Source organism: Tursiops truncatus, chromosome 5, assembly GCF_011762595.2.
Source record: "Tursiops truncatus isolate mTurTru1 chromosome 5, mTurTru1.mat.Y, whole genome shotgun sequence".
Classification (NCBI taxonomy): Eukaryota; Metazoa; Chordata; class Mammalia; order Artiodactyla; family Delphinidae; genus Tursiops; species Tursiops truncatus.
Genome location: NC_047038.1, coordinates 11,673,210 through 11,693,325, shown reverse-complemented (window position 1 = coordinate 11,693,325; position 20,116 = coordinate 11,673,210).

Here is a 20,116-nt window from a genome sequence, read left to right as displayed (position 1 = left end):
GATTTGATGGAGAAATCAAAAGCTTTACAAACAAGAAAAGCTAAGAGAATTCAGCACCACAAAACCAGCTCTACAACAAATGCTAACAGAACTTCTCTAAGTGAGGAACACAAGAGAAGAAAAGGAACTACAAAAACAAACGCAAAACAATTAAGAAAATGGTCATAGGAACATACATATCGATAATTACCTTAAACGTAAATGGATTAAATGCTCCAACCAAAAGACACAGGCTTGCTGAATGGATACAAAAACAAGACTCATATATATGAGGTCTACAAGAGACCCACTCCAGACCTAGGGACACATACAGACTGAAACTGAAGGGATGGAAAAGATATTCCATGCAAATGGAAATCAAAAGAAAGCTGGAGTAGCAATACTCGTATCAGATAAAATAGACTTTAAAATAAAGAATGTTACAAGAGACAAGGAAGGACACTACATAATGATCAAGGGAACAATCCAAGAGGAAGATATACCAATTATAAATATATATGCACCCAACATAGGAGCACCTCAATACATAAGGCAATTGCTAACAGCTGTAAAAAAGGAAATCAACAGTAACACAATAATAGTGGGGGACTTTAACACCTCATTTACACCAATGGAAAGATCATCCAAAATGAAAATAAATAAGGAAACAGAAGCTTTAAATGACACAATAAACCAGATAGATTTAATTGATATTTATAGGACATTCCATCCAAAAACAGCAGATTACACTTTCTTCTCAAGTGCGCATGGAACCTTCTCCAGGATAGATCACATTGTGGGTCACAAATCAAGCCTCAGTAAATTTAAGAAAACTGAAATCATATCAGGCATCTTTTCTGACCACAACACTATGAGATTAGAAATGAATTACAGGGAAAAAAACATACAAAAACACAAACACATGGAGGCTAAACAATACGTTACTAAATAACCAAGAGATCACTGAAGAAATCAAAGAGAAAATCAAAAATACCTAGAGGCAAATGACAATGAAAACACGATGATCCAAAACCTATGGGATGCAGCAACAGCAGTTCTAAGAGGGAAGTTTATAGCTATACAAGCCTACCTCAAGAAATAAGAAAAATCTCAAATAAACAATCTAAACTTACACCTAAAGGAACTAGAGAAAGAAGAACAAACAAAACTGAAGTTAGAAGAAGGAAAGAAATCATAAAGATCACAGCAGAAATAAACAAAGAAAACAATAGCAAAGATAAATAAAACTAAAAGCTGGTTCTTTGAGAAGATAAAAAAAATTGATAAACCATTAGCCAGACTCATCAAGAAAAAAGGGGAGAAGACTCAAATCAATAAAATTAGAAATGAAAAAGGAGAAGTTACAACAGACACTGCAGAAATACAAAGCGTCCTAAGACACTACTACAAGCAACTCTATGCCAATAAAATGGACAATCTGGAAGAAATGAACAAATTCTTATAGAGGTATAACCTTCCAAGACCGAACCAGGAAGAAATAGAAAATATGAACAGACCTATCACAAGTAATGAAATTGAAACTCTGATTAAAATTCTTCCAACAAACAAAAGTCCAGGACCAGATGCTTCACTGGTGAATTCTATCAAACATTTTGAGAAGAGCTAACACCCATCCTACTCAAACTCTTCCAAAAAGTTGCAGAGGAAGGAACACTCCCAAACTCATTCTATGAGGCCACCATCACCCTGATACCAAAACCAGATAAAGTTACAAAAAAAAAGATAAAGTTACAAAAAAAAAAAAAAAGAAAATTACAGACCAATATCACTGATGAATCTAGATGCAAAAATCCTCAACAAAATACTAGCAAACAGAATCCAACAACACATTAAAAGGATCATACACCATGGTCAAGTGGGATTTATCCCAGGAATGCAAGGATTCTTCAATATACACAAATCAATCAATGTGATACACCATATTAACAAGTTGAAGAATAAAAACCATATGATCACCTCAACAGATGCAGAAAAACCTTTTGACAAAATTCAGTACCCATTTATGATAAAAACTCTCCAGAAAGTGGGCATAGAGGGAACCTACCTCAACATATTAAAGGCCATATATGACAAAGCCACAGCAAACATCATTCTCAATGGTGAAAAACTGAAAGCATTTCCTCTACGATCAGGAGCAAGACAAGGATGTCCACTCTCACCACTATTATTCAACATAGTTTTGGAAGTCCTAGCCACGGCAGTCAGGGAAGAAAAAGAAATAAAAGGAATACAAATTGGAAAAGAAGAAGTAAAGCTGTCACTGTTTGCAGATGACACGATACTATGCATAGAGAATCCTAAAGATGCCAGAAAACTACTAGAAAACTACCAGAGCTAATCTACTAGATTACTAAACTAAACTAAACTACTAGAGCTAATCAATGAATTTGGTAAAGTTGCAGGATATAAAATTAATGCACAGAAATCTCTTGCATTCCTATAAACTAATGATGAACAATCTGAAAGAGAAATTAAGGAAACACTCCCATTTACCATTGCAACAAAAAGAATAAAATACCTAGGAATAAACTTACCTAGGGAGACAAAAGACCTGTATGCAGAAAACTATAGGACACTGATGAAAGAAATTAAAGCTGATACGAACAGATGGAGAGATATACCATGTTCTTGGATTGGAAGAATCAATATTGTGAAAATGACTCTACTACCCAAAGCAATCTACAGATTCAATGCAATCCCTATCAAGTTACCAATGGCATTTTTTACAGAACTAGAACAAAAAATCTTAAAATTTGTATGGAGACACAAAAGACCCCGAATAGCCAAAGCAGTCTTGTGGGAAAAAAACGGAGCTGAAGGAATCAGACACTCTGACTTCAGACTATACTACAAAGCTACAGTAATCAAGACAATATGGTACTGGCACAAAAACAGAAACATAGATCAATGGAACAAGATAGAAAGCCCAGAGGTAAACCCACGCACCTATGGTCAACTAATCTATGACAAAGGAGGCAAGGATATACAATGGAGAAAAGACAGTCTCTTCAATAAGTGATGCTGGGAAAACTGGACAGCTACATGTAAAAGAATGAAATTAGAACACTCCCTAACACCATACACAAAAATAAACTCAAAATGTATTCAAGACCTAAATGTAAGACTAGACACTTTAAAACTCTTAGAGGAAAACATAGAAAGAACACTCTTTGACATAAATCACAGCAAGATCTTTTTTGATCCACCTCCTAGACTATTGGAAATAAGAACAAAAATAAACAAATGGGACCTAATGAAACTTCAAAGCTTTGCACAGCAAAGAAAACCATAAAGAAGATGAAAAGACAACCCTCAGAATGGGAGAAAATATTTGAAAATGAATCAATGGACAAAGGATTAATCTCCAAACTATATAAACAGCTTATGCAGCTCAACATTAAAAAAACAAACAACCCAATCCAAAAATGGGCTGAAGACCTAAATAGACATTTTTCCAAAGAAGACATGCAGATGGCCAAGAAGCACATGCAAAGCTGCTCAACATCACTAATTATGAAACAAATGCAAATCAAAACTACAATGAGGTATCACCTCACACCAGTTAGAATTGGCGTCATCAGAAAATCTACAAACAACAAATGCTGGAGAGGGTGTGGAGAAAAGGGAACCCTCTTGCACTGTTGGTGGGAATGTAAGTTGATACAGCCACTATGGAGAACAGTATGCAGGTTCCTTAAAAAACTAAAAGTAAAATTACCATATGATCCAGCAATCCCACTACTGGGCATATACCCAGAGAAAACCATAATTCAAAAAGACACATGCACCCCAATGTTCATTGCAGCACTGTTTACAATAGCCAGGTCATGGAAGCAACCTAAATGCCCATCGACAGACGAATAGATAAAGAAGTTGTGGTACAATAGAATACAATAGAATATTACTCAGCCATAAAAAGAAACGAAATTGTGTCATTTGTTGAGACGTGCATGGATATAGAGACTGTCATACAGAGTGTAGTAAGTCAGAAAGAGAAAAACAAATATCGTATATTAACGCATATATGTGGAACCTAGAAAAATGGTACAGATGAACCGGTTTGCAGGGCAGAAATTGAGACACAGATGTAGAGAACAAACTTATGGACATCAAGGGGGGAAAGCGTCAGGGGGTGGTGGTGGTGTGAAGAATTGGGCGATTGGGATTGACATGTATACAATGATGTGTATAAAATTGATGACTAATAAGAACCTGCTGCATAAAAGAAAAAGAAAATTCAAAAGAAAATTTAAAAAAGTAAAAAAGAAATTCAACTGATCCTCTTTTTTCTTATTTATGTGTATATTTAACAAATATGTTTTTACCCATAGACAATGGGCATGACACACCTGTAGAAGTTGAATTGATAAAAATATAATAATTTAAAATCACTTTTACACAAATTTGTTTATCAAAATTTATTTTCTTGTGTTAAGTACATAAAATTTTTAAACCTTGTACACAAATATGTGTACATTATCAATTGTTCACTGAAAATGCCCTTATCAGATAGAGCAAGGGTCAATTTTGGATTACCTAAATTCGCATATTATAAATTTCATATAGTTTGTCTCAATTTGTTAATATATTCAATGATTATATCATATTAAGAAAGTACCTATTTATATTTATTCATCATAACCCTTGTAGAGTTACTAATAAGGATTATTGCATTTTACTCAGTGTCTGATTGGGAATGAGCATATCCAATTATTTGTTCAGTCATTCAACAATTTTTCTTTTTTTTAATTTAAAGCATGTTTGAAACCTATTTTGTATCAAGTACTTTGCTCTGGAGATAGTGGTCAATTCAAATAGAAGTGGCCATAGGAACTCTTTCTTAAAGAAGTAAGTATGTGTTAAGTAATCAGGAAACCAAGGTTGAGAAGATGTTTATATTGGCAGTGAAGTTAGGAGCACAAGATAAAGCTTGAAATAGGCAAGGGTGTTCAAACTATATCAAGTATTTTGTTATTATTGGGCATAGAGTGTTATGTGTATAAGAACAATTTTAAAAAAGACTAAAAGATCACGTTGCAAAAGCATGAATCTGTCAGATGATGATGGCTAGAAATGGGCAATATTGCTTAGAGAAATTGGCAATATGTTTGGCATATCTAGCCTTTGGGGGACTCAAAATCATAGAATAGATCTTAAATCATAAATAGTGTAACTCTGACAGTTCCCTTTAGTTGATTGAGTAGAAAGGGACTAGATGAAAACTAGATAAAAACTATGAAGAAGGTATAAACAGACTTTTTTTTAAAGCCAAGGTGAAATAGAATGGCTAGATTCATCTTCTTTAAACAAATAAATACTGCATAAAGAATATAAAACGATTTTTTTCAAATACTGGATAACATCCAACAGAGGACATTGATCACTGATAGAGGGTAAAACAAATGAGGGGACCCTGGAATTGCCCCAGGATGCTATCTATAGAGTTTCCAGGTTCTAGCACTTGGAGGGGGAACACAAATGAAGCCCAGAAGTCAGCTTAAGTTGAGGTGATAAAGTTGAGATCTGGGGGAGGACGAGAACTCTAGTGTTTGCCAGACAGAGAACAGACAAGGGAGACCTATACTAATAAAGAGAAATGAAGATCTACAGACGTTGTAAAAGTCAAGAAAATTGATTTTCCCTTGATGCCTCTAGAAAGGAATACAGCTCTGCTAATGCTTTGATTTTAACCCACTGATACTTCAGACTTGTGACCTCCAGAACTCTAAGATCATAAATTCTTGTTGTTTTAAGTGACTAAATTACAGCAGCAATAGAAACTAATGCAAGAGGCTAACATTATCTGATTTCAAGATATATTATAAAGCTATGGTAATCAACACACAGTGGTATTGGCATCAAAATAGACAAGTTGATCAATGAAAGAGAAGAGATTCATGAAATAGACGTACACTTATATGACTAACTGACTTTTAAAAAATGTTCTAAGACATTTTATTGGTGGACAAAATGTTTTCAACAAATTGTGCTGAAAAATTTGGATATCCAGGTGGAAAGGAAGTGAAATATGTATGTCAAATCTTATCGAATTGTATGCTTTAAATATATGTAGTTAATTTTATCTCATTTATATCTCAATGAAGCTTTTAGATTTTTAAAAAACTCTTGCCCCCAGTAACTCTAATTTTCCCTAATCTCCTATCATGTGTTTACTTTGTTAGTTGCTTGTATTAATTCAAGGTTATACACTTCCTCCTTCCTCTGCCTGGAATGTTTTTCCATGAAAGGTATTTTCATGTCTTGCTCTTCACTCTGTGTAGATGTTCTGGTCAAATGGCATCTGCAAAAAGAGGCGCCAACAGTGCCAACAGGCCACTGTGTCTGGAGCAGATTGTCAAAAGATGTTGCAGGTTCTTGTTACCACTTCAATGGTTTTTATTCTTCCATGTGGTAAAATGAGCCATTGGAGGATTTAACCAATGGCTTCTTACCTTACTCCACTGTGGGGGAAAAAAAGTGTTATTGACATAAACTTTAATAGGATCATTCTAGCCGCCATGTTGAGTAGGATTATAGATGGGCAGTAACGGAAGCAGGAGACCCGTTAGACATAATAGTGATCGGAACAGGCTGTTAGCTTTATCTCTATTGCTTTTCTGGTGGCATGAATAATTCACCTCTAGAAGTATTAACTATTTAACATAATAGCATACAGAAGTGTTACTTTGTGCTGACTAAACCCCCCCAAAATCCTCTCTTCAACACAATCTGTTATAGACCCTTATTTGTCAAGAATCTCTATCAAAATCTTTTATTTGAAATAGCTTAAATTAGATAAAAATAAAATCAATTAAAAAATTGTACATTTTGAGTATATAAATATATGTTGCTTTTGTTTTCATTGTTTTCAGAGTATCATGTTTTTGTTTCCTTGCTTGCTTACATTATTTTGGCTGGTAACAGTGATGTCTAATATGTAAACAGATATAGGTAGATGCATTTGCTGGTCTGATGGCATAGGCTTGACAATGAATTGTGGATGGTGTCTATATTTATTCATGATATTACTGTCACTGATTTTTGTTAAACTGAGCTAGTTGGACACATGGTCTTTTCTAAGCTCTAGGGATAACATGTCTAAAATTCAAGACAATTGCATTTTGAAGAACATCTTTTGTGATAACCTGTAAGGGCTAGTTGAAGTTTTTCTTTCTTAAATTGTTGTAGAGAACTGCTCAATATATACAACTTCCTTAAGTGATTTAAGCTCTTTACAATTTCAGCTTCATAATTTTATATTCATTGCATAAGAGAAAATCAAGTTTGAAAAAGAAATTAAGAAAAATTAAGATAAGAATTTGATACTTTTTTTTTACCCATTTGCTTTTATCTAATGATATACAAATGTTCCTCCTGGTCTTAAATTCACCATTCTACTAGAAACCATTCTTAGGTTACCAAACCATTATGGTAGGCTCCAAGATGGCCCCCATGATTCCTGCCTCTTGGTATCCATGTCCTTGCATGTGGACTGGACCTAGTTACTTATTTCTAACAGATAGAATACTGCAAAACTGATGGAATGCCACTCTAAGATTAGGTTACAAACACAATGTGGCTACCTTCTTGTGCTCCCTTGCCAATTCATTCTGAGGGAAGCCAGCCGACACGGTGTGAACTGGCCTGAGTCTCACATGGCAGGGAAATAAAGGTGGCCTCCAGCCACCAGTAAGCAGGAAACTGAGTTACACAGTTCAACAGCCCACAAGGAACTGAATCCTGTTAACAGCCATGTGAGATACTGGAAGCCCATTCTCCTCTGTGTGAGCCTTGAGATGGCTACAATCCCAGCCAACACATTGACTACAGCCTTGTGACTACACTAAGCGGTAGGACCAGGTGAGCTATGTCCAGATTGCTGATCTACAAGAAATGGTGCAATAGTACAGGGTTTGTTTGTTTGTTTGTTTGTTTTGCGGTACGCGGGCCTCTCACTGTTGTGGCCTCTCCCGTTGCAGAGCACAGGCTCCGGACGTGCAGGCTCAGCGGCCATGGCTCGCGGGCCCAGCCGCTCCGCAGCATGTGGGATCCTCCCGGACCGGGGCACGAACCCGTGTGCCCTGCATCGGCAGGCGGACTCTCAACCACTGCGCCACCGGGGAAGCCCCAGGTTTATTTTTTTAAACTGCTAAGTTTTCAGGTAAAATTTTTTGCACACCATTGTATAACTAATACACTCTCCAATTTGTCATGTGATTTAGCACATTTAAAATGTCTTTTCTCATCTAAGATATACCTGCTTATAGCATGATATGGGGCTATGATGACTGTCTAAACATTTGTTTCTTAAATTATTATTTTAAAAATATAAGTCTTTTGAGCAATCTCCAATTTCACCTATGCATAAAAATTAAATAGGCACAGATGTAGAATTCTGAATATTATTGATTATTATAGTGCCTCTATTAGGCAGGTCAGTCTTCTTATAATAAAAAATACAACACCAGAGAATATAGTAAAATGTAAGGGTCCTCGAGGTCATAGATATGATTATTTTATCATACCTAGAGTGCATGGTAGCAGAAGTTTTTTTTTTTTTTTTTTGTAATTATACCATTATCTGGGTACTAGTACAATATCTTGTCCCCTTTGTGCAAAAACCTTCTCTATATACTCAGTATAATTGTTAATTTAAAACGACACTGATTTCCATACCAAAAGCTCTCTTTTAAAGATGTTCCCCTCTCTATTTGCATGCTTTAATCTGCCAAACACTTTCCTAAAATTTGTGCCCCATGGGACATTAAACCTCCTTCTTAGCTGCCTGGTTGGGCAGTGCCAGCATCTGAATTGGTATTTGGCTAATAGCTCTATTACCTTTCATGCTGAGTCCAAAGCTTTACCTCCTTCAATCTTTACTCTTGCCAACTGGAAAATTTTCTATCATGTCAAGAAAACCCACTGTGCAGTGTGCTTAGGGAATGGGCCCTCTCTTGCTGACTGACAGCTATTCAATAGAGAAAAGAGCTACAGAGAGATGCTGATACGTATTAAGCTCACTGAAGAGAATAAGCTTTGTATTTCAAAATGTCACTTTTCTTAGAGTTCAGTGGGAGTGAGTAGCTATAATAAGGTAATTTCTAGAGGGAACCATACTGTAGTTCATTGTATAAATAATTGATTTGATCAGCTGAAATTATTGTGCCAGTCCTGAATGACCTTTCAGATGAATTGCTAGGTTTTCACTACAAAAGCAACCAGAGCTTATAGTAAGATGTCAAAAAAATCCATATACAGTAGTTTTCTATAAAAAGAAACGGTATTTACATGGCATCATTTCCTTAGAATAACTAAAATATGATCACTTGTTTCCCTGTGTACAAAGTAGAGACAGCATATCTTGGGTTTTATTCTTATGTTCAAGGTCAAATGCTAACAGTAAATTATTTCAACCACTTCTTATATATGGAAGTTTTAAAGAGTATTTTGAAAAATAAAATAAACAAAAACATAAATGAGATTACACCACGGGGAAATGATTTCCTTTCTCAAGATGAAGACATCATTATAATATCTTAGGAGAATTGTTTCTATTAGAAAATTAACAAACACACTTGAAATTCTACAAAATGATAGACTTTAATATCTCACCATGGCCTCATCCCTTACTTTCTTTATGTCCCAAACCCCATTATAATGTATCACTGATGTCTGTTCAAATAGATGTATTCTCTTTCTGCTCAGAAATTTTACATAATTAATCACATTATGTCTTTCCTTCATATGCCTATTTAACACATTTCCTTATTTTAAATTATAGAACATTAGTGCTCATTGTTAAACATTATCCAAATAATACAAAGATAGAGATAACTTAGAAATCACCCATTCCCAGTTCCCTTAATCCCTATTTCATTCTTTCACTCTCCATGTGTAACCATGATCCATAATTTGCTCTGCATTTTCCCAGACCTTTTTACTTTTTTTAAATTTGCTTTTATTTTTTGAAACCCAGACCTTTTTAAATGCCCACTTAAGTATATATCTATTCATATCTGTGTTTATATATATATACATGTATATTCAAATATATATTCATATGAGTATATTCAATATATATATCCATAGCTACATTTTATATCCTTTTTAATACAAAAGAGATCATTCTGTGCATATTTTTCCGTTAGCATTTATCACTTAAATACCTCTTAAACATATCTTCTCTTTTCATAATATAGTTTTTAATAAGGAAAGTTGTATATGCACAGAGTAAAGCTTCTTACAGCCTAGTGTAAAAATAGAACTTATGTGCCATATACCAGAAATTCCTCTTCCACAATTTTTAAATATTTGTACCTAATTCTTCTTAGGAGTTTCCCAGTATTTCATTGGTGGCTGCATTGATTTCGGTGATTTTTTTCTTTTTCTGTTTTCCTTTTTCCTATCTATGAGTTTTTCATTCACTTCTTTAATAGTATTCTACCCACATGCACATTTACAGAATCAAAATGGCCTGATTCTAGTAGGCAGAACTTGGATTTAGCTGTTGAATGATTAGACCTTCTTACCACATGATTGCAGTTCAGTGTAAGCCTAATTCCCACCATCGGATCGTGTAAAAATTGTGTCTATTTTATTTGGTAATATAGTGTTTGCTTATCCTTTTCAGCTCCAGCAGCTCCAAGAGTTGCTGTGATTGAGGGCATCAGTATTTGGGGGAAACAGGTAGAATCAAGAATAAAATTAGCCAGTGTTAGAATTCCAGGAAGGATCCGTGGACATATCTTTGGCATTACATGTGGAAAAAAAAATATTTTTTGTCAGTTCTTATATTCCTGGTCCAAGTGTTTAACTTTATCTGAAAATGACTCTACCATTTGAGTTTGAGAAAGGGAATGTATCCAGCATGGTTTACCATGACTTATTATTCCTCACTGCAGGGGAATGCCATTTAGCCACACGCAATCTGAATGTGAGCCCTTTTCTAAAATTTGCTTCTGTTTTAAATAGCTAGTTCTTTAAATTCTCTGCAAATATGACCTGACCCTACTTAATTCAACAGTCTCATTTTAAGCCACCATGCTGTATCCATATGAATGATCTAGCGTTGATTCCAATGCACAAAGAACTTTACTAGTTGCCGGGCTTCAAGTTGGCTATCTATCTGTTCAGAGGGCTCCCCATTTGGCCAGTGCCCTTTACTTGACTAGATGTGTCATATCTTTAACTTCCAGTTACAAGGTCAAATCTGAGTCCATACTTCAACCCCAGTCCCCCTCACCTCCCTGGCCAGCTAAAGAAAAAACATTGGCACACTATTTGTGTGAACTGTAAGCTCTATGAAATGAGGGTTGTCATTATATAGACACTGCCTGACAGTGTCATTCATATACTAGGTGCTCCATAAATATTTGTTGGTTGAAGAAATGAAAGTTGGAAGGGGGAGAAATTAGAACATGTTAATTACAACAGTGAGAGAATGAATATACAAATAGGCAATGGCAAGATGATCTATGACAATAGAATGCTCACCTAGAAGCCCAGGAAGCCAAGTGACAACTTCTGCAACAGCATGCTCAGAACCATCAGGACTTGGTCAACAGCTGCCACATTCCATATTTTTGCCTTTGTTTTCAACTCAGAAAAAGAACAGAGAAAGCTAATGGTACATTTTCCACTACGCTAACAACCTCTAATCAGAACCTTTGTGAAGGCTTCTCTTTTTTTCACTATAAAGCTTTCCCACTCCCTGCCTGCCTTCGAGTCTCTGCCAAGCTCAAGTGATGGTAGCTGACTCCCTGCTACAGCAATCGATGGAGAAACAGCCTCTGTTTTTTCTCATTTGGTTGGCAGCCTTTTATTCCATAACAGGTATGATTGTAACAAATAATTCTATAGGAATATAAAATAAGGGAACATGATTAACTTTGATATACCAGGGAAGAGTCATGATGTTGTGACCAGGATGATAAGTTAGCAGAAACTTGTTCTTAAATTCCACACTGAAGAATTCATGATGACTGGTAGGTAGTATGCAAATATTTGAGAAATTTTAATTTTTAATATTTAAAAAATATTTTTATCAAACAGTAAAAAAAAAACCTATTTCTTTCATTAATACTCTTCTAGATTATTGGTTCAGTTGCAGTAGTCAGGATCTAAATAATAAGAATTGTTTTAAGAGTTCTACTCAAAGATTATTATTACATTATTCACTAGCATGTATCATGAGCTGCTTACTTTATAAATGTTTAGCTTTTATACATGTATTCACACTATAAAGCAAATAAAGTTAATGCATCCACAATATAGCCTGTTCCTAATAATTTTTATAAATTCATTCAGCACATTTTCATACAAGGATGCATTTTAGGAAATTCACACTAATAAGGAAGATACAATCTACATGAGAAATGCAGACATGATAAATTCTATTAATGGAGGTATAAACAATCTGTACAACTTGAGGTCATAAAATATTTTCTGTTAGGACAATTAAATAAGAAATGATAAATAAGATGACATTTAATCCATTATCTTAAAAGTAAGTATTTTGGGGCTTCCCTGGTGGCGCAGTGGTTGCGAGTCCGCTTGCCGATGCAGGGGACACGGGTTCGTGCCCCGGTCCGGGAAGATCCCACATGCCGCAGAGCAGCTGGGCCCGTGCGCCATGGCCACTGAGCCTGCGCGTCCAGAGCTTATGCTCCACGGTGGGAGAGGCCACAACAGTGAGAGGCCCACGTACCGCAAAAAAAAAAAAAAAAAAAAAAGTAAGTATTTTTAAGTTGGTTAGAATCTGAGTGGAACGAAGTAACAGAAAAGTATCAAACCAAAAAACAAAATCACAAAGATACGAAATAGGCGCTCCAGAAAACTCTTGAGTGTGTGCAGACTAGTTAAAAGGCAGTTTCACTAGAATACAGGTCCCATAAAGGGAAAAGTGCAGATACAAGTCTGGAAACATAGTTAGATTCAGATTGTAGAGTAAGCATTTATTATGAATTATTATAATGGACCGAACAGGCAGACGGTGCAGAGTGGGTCATTCACCTCTATTGTAACTTTGTCCTTCTTCAAGCTAGAGGTTATAAAACTAAAGACTACAGTTCCCAGACTGGTTTTTAGTTCAGTTCCACTTTGACCTAGCTTCCGCTAAGCAGACACAGCTCTATACATTTGGAATGTTGTTGGTTCCCAGGAGTACCAGGGCAGGTGTGGGAGGGATTTAAAGTAGCCCTATACACGGAGGGCAAGGAGAAACCCAAGAAAGAGGAAACCACGCTCCAGATTAATAGGTGGTAGTTTTAATAAGCCAGGGAACTTACATAGGAGGCTCGTCTTGGGTGGCTGCAAGAAAAGATCTTCTCACATGCCCGCCAGAATCTTGTTTATCTAGAGGCCTTAATGGGGTTCAGTCGTGGATTCAGTCCCGATGTAGTCAGTCTCAGCACCACGTTAATCTCGCAAGGCTGTGATTGCACAGGTCTAGCACGTGGGTCAACCTGCAGTTATGTCCTCTTGATGACCTTTTTCAATCAGGACCTCAGGACCGTGACCAGCTCTTACACTTTGACACAGTTCCTCTTTTTCACAATGTGCCCTGAGCAGGGTCAGTAAGGGGTTTCGGTAGCATGAAGGTGGCGCATTTGGTGGCGCTCTGGCTGCCTTGGAGGTAGATACAACAGTACAGACACATGCAAGAAAAAACACAGCTTAAGGTAATGATTCCTAAAATGAGTAATGGTGTTTTTCCACTAAGAGCCCTGTGGTCTGAACCTCTGATTTATTAAGTTGCCTAGGCTGGGGGTCGGATCACTCAGGGTGTTCACTTGTGTCCTGATGTGACTTAATAAAGATGACACATTAGCAGACTCATCAGGTATGAACACACGGCGTTCTGTTTGGATAACGGCACAGTCGCTTTCTTGTGAGGCAGTAGTAATGTCCAAGGCCATCTTACTTTGGAGGACAGATTTTCTCATTATAGACATTTCAGTGTTCAGGAAGGACAGGCTTTGCTGGCTATCATTCAAGGCTTGCTGGGTGAATTTAGTAAGGGTTTCTCTATGTGCTCTAATGTCCTCCAGGCCAATAGAGGGAACAAAGATTGCGGCCGAATGATTATATCATAGAAGACAGAACGTGCCTACCTGACCTTGAGGAGAGGGAGGTTGGCAACTTTTGTTACAGTGGGAAACTCAGGGTGCAGAGGCCCAACCATGTAGGTGAAACCACAGCTAAAGATTTGTTCCACGTAGCGATTGTTTTCTCCGTCAAGGATACCCAATACATACCTCGGCAGCACACAAGTCAGTGCCAAACCAGTTACTATCCTTTTTTTTTTCCTTACTTTTTTTTTTCTTGAATGATTCTTAAATTCTCTAGTGCTTTACAATTTTCAAAACTTTCACACACATAATTTAATACAACCCCATGATAGCCCTTTTTTTAAAAATTCCCTACCCCTATATTGATGGTCCCTCCCTTCACCAGTTGCTATCTTTTTGTGTGATATTCATTTCATATACCTGGTACAAGTGGGTTGGTTCTGTTTAGAGTTCCTTTTCCTTTCCCACCATAGGGGTACACGAGTGCTCAGATGTCCATAACGTGGGGTAAGCCACATGAACCTACCCCAAGTCTGAGCATAGCCATCCATGGCTCTGACAGTGGTATTTTTAGGATGCTTCCAGGCAACAGTTTGATAATCTGCCGGTATAACTCGATTGACAGAAAAAAAAATACCAAGCACAGTGTTATTGAAAGTGTGTGCCGCGGGGCAGCTTTCTGGATCAGTATTGATAATATCAGATGAATCAAGAGTACTAGTCCCAGCTGGTTTCCCTTAATGACTTAGTGGCTTTGGTGACTTCTAATCCCCTCTTTGGAGTGGTGATACCCACCATGGCAATCCTGACAGGGAGTTAGAGAGGGATAGCTGCCCACAGACACGATAGTTGGATTGATTTCTTTGTTGGGCATACAAGTGAGCCCACGGTAGACAGGTGTTTCCATCCGTTGCCCATCCTGCGACCAGACACCACAGGAACCGCAGAAAGTCGAAGGTCAAAAAGACAGATATTTAGTAAGAACTTGTATGGGAAGGTTTTCCCCTTCTATCAGAGTTATACTAGTGGCCTGATCCTTAGATGTTAGTGTGGCTGCAGCCTTAGGAACTTGACCTGGTGGTGTATTCCGTACATACCAGTTGAAGGAGGCAGCACTCTTGGGCTTGAGGAGATGAACTGGGGACAGGATTTGCCAGACCACGACTTTCATCTTTTCCCCCTAGTTCAATGGTGCCTACTCCATTCCAGGTATAATGCATTTCAACAGGTCTGACTTACATCAGGACAAAGGGCCAATGGAGTAGTCCCCTTTCACCTAGGGGTACAAAGTAACTCAGCCCATCTCAGTGAGATGTCCCATTGCAAATTCCAGTAAATTACGCCTCTTTCAGGTGTTATGGAGCTCGGTGTTCTGTGCCGCATAGCACGTTGGTCCACAGTGAAATTTGGGATAGTGGCTACCTATCATGACCTGCATACCTACACCATATTAGATATCTTGGTAGGGGTTCCCCATCTGGCATATGGGACAACAGGCCCTGCTGGCTGATCAATTCAAATGTATTAAACCCTGGAATAGTACTTTAGTCCACCCGGCCAAGGTAGTTTTACTTGGGAGTAATTTAATCCGCCGCTTTAATATTCCATTCTTCCTTTTTACCAACCCTGCTGCCTGCAGGTTATAGGAGAGATGGAACCTCCACTCAATGTTATGTTTTTGCCCAATCTTGCACATTGCGATCCTTAAAATGTGACCCCCCCCCCCCAATCACTGTCTCTCCAATGAGAATATCCGTACACGGTACTCAGTTTCTCTACTTCCCTAATGCTAACAGCCTGGTTTGCACAGCAAGAGGGAAAAGCTTGGGTTAGGCCAGATGCAGGGTCTACACAAACCAGGGCGTATTTAGGATCCTCACTCAGAGTGAGGGGAGCAGTATAATCAATTTTCTGATTCTTCACCAGTTGGGAACTCTAGTGGACAGCCCCAGGCTTCTTTGACAGTGCCTTGGGTGTTGTTTAGAATACACATGACATGTGGTTACTGCGTTAACCAAGTAACTGAATTTCAAAGGCAATCTGGCATCTTTGGCAATGCACCATCCTATCTGAGCACTACAGTGGGCATTCTTCCTATGCACCCAATCTACTGTGTCTACTGAAGGGTCAGTTGCTAGGGCTTGTACCTGGGCTAGGCATCAGCTTCCTAATTGCCAGGGGGTATGAGCTGGGTCATGGAAAAGTGAAGGCTGCCTCAGGCTCGCACAGGCAAACCCAAATGTCTTTCAGTATATCATGATCTCATAAGGGCTTATGCAAGGGCTGTCAGCTGTCCAAGCCATGGGGCTAATCCCTTAGGACAGCCCAACTATCAGTGCAGAGGGGTGACAGCCAGGACTAATGAGCGCTCAATCACCAGCTAAACTGCTCTGAGCCTAGCCCTTGGCTGCTGTGGTTCATTCCTGTTTCCATCCAGATGGTGTCAGGGTGGGGCTAAATAGTGACTGCAGTCCATGTGGGCACATTGCCCCGCTAAACCATCTGTATATCAGGCATCTGGGGGAATTTCCCCCCATTTCCTCTCTACAGGCTGCAGGGGCCACTGTTGGGGAATAGGGTGATTTTGGAGGATGTGCATGTGCTGCAGGGCCCAGGAGAGCTCTTATTTCTAGAGAGAGTGGGCTGGCAGACGTGGTATGTCTCTGCTGCAAACGGACAAGCCACTTAGTCAAAGTGGGAATATGAACCGTGGCAGAGGTGGGTCAAAGGAACATATTCTCAATCCACCCACTGATAGGAAGGGAAATTTTTTTCCATGATATGCTGTTTCTTCATGAGCGGTTCTACCTGGAGGAGTGCTGTGTACACTGCTGGGGAGGCCAGAAAAATTCTGAGGGTTACCATGTGTTAGAGTACATTCAGCTCTGATGTCAGCCGGAACCATCATCTTTTGCTTATTGCTGGGGGAGCAGTGAATAGTGAGCTCACCTGGGGCCTCTGATTGCCCCCAATGGCCATCAGCTGGAGACAGTCTTGGACTGCATCCTATTCCTGGGGTGTGAGAGGCACTCACCTGAATAGGATTGTATCCCTGAGGTCTCTGCTGCAGCAGGTGAGGCACTGGGGTAGTAGGGGCAGGTCTGAACTATTGTTTGGGTTTAAGTCTTAACATAGGCCGACCAACACAGCGTTGGCTTGCCAGCCTAACGGTTCAGGTGGGGTCCTGGAGGCAGTGAGGTCAAATCACTTTTGCTTCCGGGTTACTTTTACTGGACCCATTAACAGTCAATTGGGATAGACTTTTGCCTTCTTGAGTTTCCCCTCTGTCTTGGATCTTTCCTCTAGCTCATACCAGTTCCCAGGATTTGTCAGTTTTCCCCAGATCAGTAATGGACTTTCTTACATCATAAATGTCTTGTCCTACACCTGGGTTCCACATGGATATCAGGCGCTGGAAGTGGACTGGAGTACCTTGTCTCTCATTCTTGCAATGAATGGGGCCTGATCAGGGCCTTCAAAGAAGGAGCACAGATGGCCTGTTTCATTCCCAACTCCCTACTAATTTGTTATGCCTCCTCTTTAGATTTCCGGGGTCCCATGTGCTCAGGGAGATCCTCGTCTTTGGGTCACGGCTCCCTGCGGGATAGAATAACCCAATCTATCTGCGAAGAGTACCTTGAATTCCCCGAGCTCCAAGCAGGCACTGCTGGAGAGCGGGTCGTGATCTTCCTCATTTTCTCTGCCTCATGCCCGCTGAGAAAAATGCCACCACCCCCCGCACTTTCCCCCAATCTTTTAGCTGCCCTAACCATGCCTGAATACTTTCCCTGGTCTTTTATTGGAACTTGGCAGCTATATCAGTAAGCTCAGCAGGCATATACTGTCTCATCGTGAGCCTTTTTTTTTTTTTTTTTTTTTTTTTGCGGTACGCGGCTCTCTCACTGTTGTGGCCTCTCCCGTTGCAGAGCACAGGCTCCGGACGCGCAGGCTCAGCGGCCATGGCACACGGGCCCAGCCGCTCCGCGGCAGTGGGATCTTCCCGGACCGGGGCACGAACCCGTGTCCCCTGCATCGGCCACTGGGCCACCAGGGAAGCCCCGTGAGCCATTTTTGAATTGTGAGCTGCCCGCCTGGCTGGGGTTGTTGCTGTGCTTTTCCTTTCCTTTGTATTAGAGATCAGAAGGCATGCGAGGCTTCACGCATTTCACTGTCGGTCACCACATCCTCCTTAGCTTTCCTCCCTTTCCCAGGGGTTCCACCTCTTAGCGTCCCAGTCAGGCTTTGTCACAAGCACTCAGATCTTTATCCACAGCAGCTAGCACCGTCCTAGCTTTGCAAAATGGCACTCTAAGCTCTCCAATTTATTATCCTGCTCTCCCGTCTTGTCTGGCAGTCCTGAAGCTAGCAGAGTGGTGAACGACCACATGTCTTTCTTTACCTCAGCTTTTCTTCTAATTTTCTAACTCGAGTTTCAGCCTCCAGCCAAACTGCTCACAGCAGAGGCCAATCCCCTGTGGTAGGCATTTATTTCGCTTTTTTGCCCAGAGTGTGCTCTGTGCAGTTCCTCAACAAATGCATTAAACGATTGGCATTTTCGGGTGTCCCCGCGCTCATGTGGCAGTCCACAAGCTTCTAACTTATGGGCCACCCCTCCCCACATAAAGGTCAACAGCCAACATGGGATTTTCCCCACAGATGCCTCTTTCCCAAGGCCCATTTCTTTGGTCTCCTGGCTGGCTAGCCGATTGTTGGTTCATAAGCTCAGAAGTTCCCCAGAGGAAAATTTGAAACTGGCCCCTGTTCATGGAGGGCAAGGAGAGACTGAAGAAAGAGACCACTCCAGATGGGTAGGTGATAGTTTTAATAAGCAATAAAACTTACATATGAGGTTTGTCTTAGGTGGCAGCAAGACAGGTAGATTTCCATACATACCCACTAGAATCTTAAGAATTCATATAGAATCTTAAGAGTTTATATAGCCCTAACGGGGTTCAGTCATATATACAGTCTAGATCTCAATAACACATTATTCTCTCAAAGCTGCATCCTTTTTTTAAAAATATTTATTTATTTATTTGGTGGCTCTGGGTCTTAGTTGCAACACATGGGATCTTCGTTGCCGTGTGCGGTATATTTTAGTCGCGGCATGTGGGATCTAGTTCCCTGAGCAGGGTTCAAACCTGGGCCCCCTGCACTGGGAGCTCGGAGTCTTAACTGCTGGACCACCAGGGAAGTCCCCTGAAAGCTGCATCCTTGAAGTATCTCCTAGTAAAGGGACAGCAGGTGGAACATACATTTCAAGGATCAGGGAGAGGGTAGGGTGTCTCTGATTGCCCAGGTCTAGTGCACAGGCCAACGGGAGCCATGTTCTCTTAGTGACATAGAAGAATGAGATAGAGTTAGATATCTTCTCTTTCTGCTGGTTAGGTCACGTGTGGAGACATCTGAAGTATTTTTTTCCTCAGTGATATAAGAAATCCTAATGTATTCTTTTGGTTTTGTGGCTGTAAGAGGCACAGCATGGATTATTTACTTTGCTACCATTGATTAAGCCTGAGATAGTATGACCTTGAACTAGCATCTGAGGCAGTGGTTTTGATTTCCCTAATTTTAGGTAATGACAGAGACACCAGATTTCTGGTGTACAAGTTTTGCAGTGCTGTTTCAGTAATATTTCCTAGGAGCCTGGTCCACCTTTCAACAATTGTAAGTACCTCGCATTAAATACATTTCTGTTTAAATTAGCTAGAGCCAGGACTTCCCTGGTGCTCCAGTGGTTAAGGCTCCACACTCCCAATGTAGGGGGCCCAGGTTCAATCCCTGGTCAGGGAACTAGATCCCACATGCCACAACTAAGACCCAGTGCAGCCAATAAATAAATAAATATTTTTTAAAAATTTGCTAGAGCCATTTCTATTATAGGCAACAGCACAATGTGTGACATGCATAAAAACAAACAAACATTTTTATTTTCTATTCTTTCTATACCAGTGGTTTTCAATTGTGGGTGGTTTTGTCTCCCTGGAAGACATTTGGCAATATATGAAGACATATTTGAGTTGTCACAACTGGGAAATCTGCTAGTG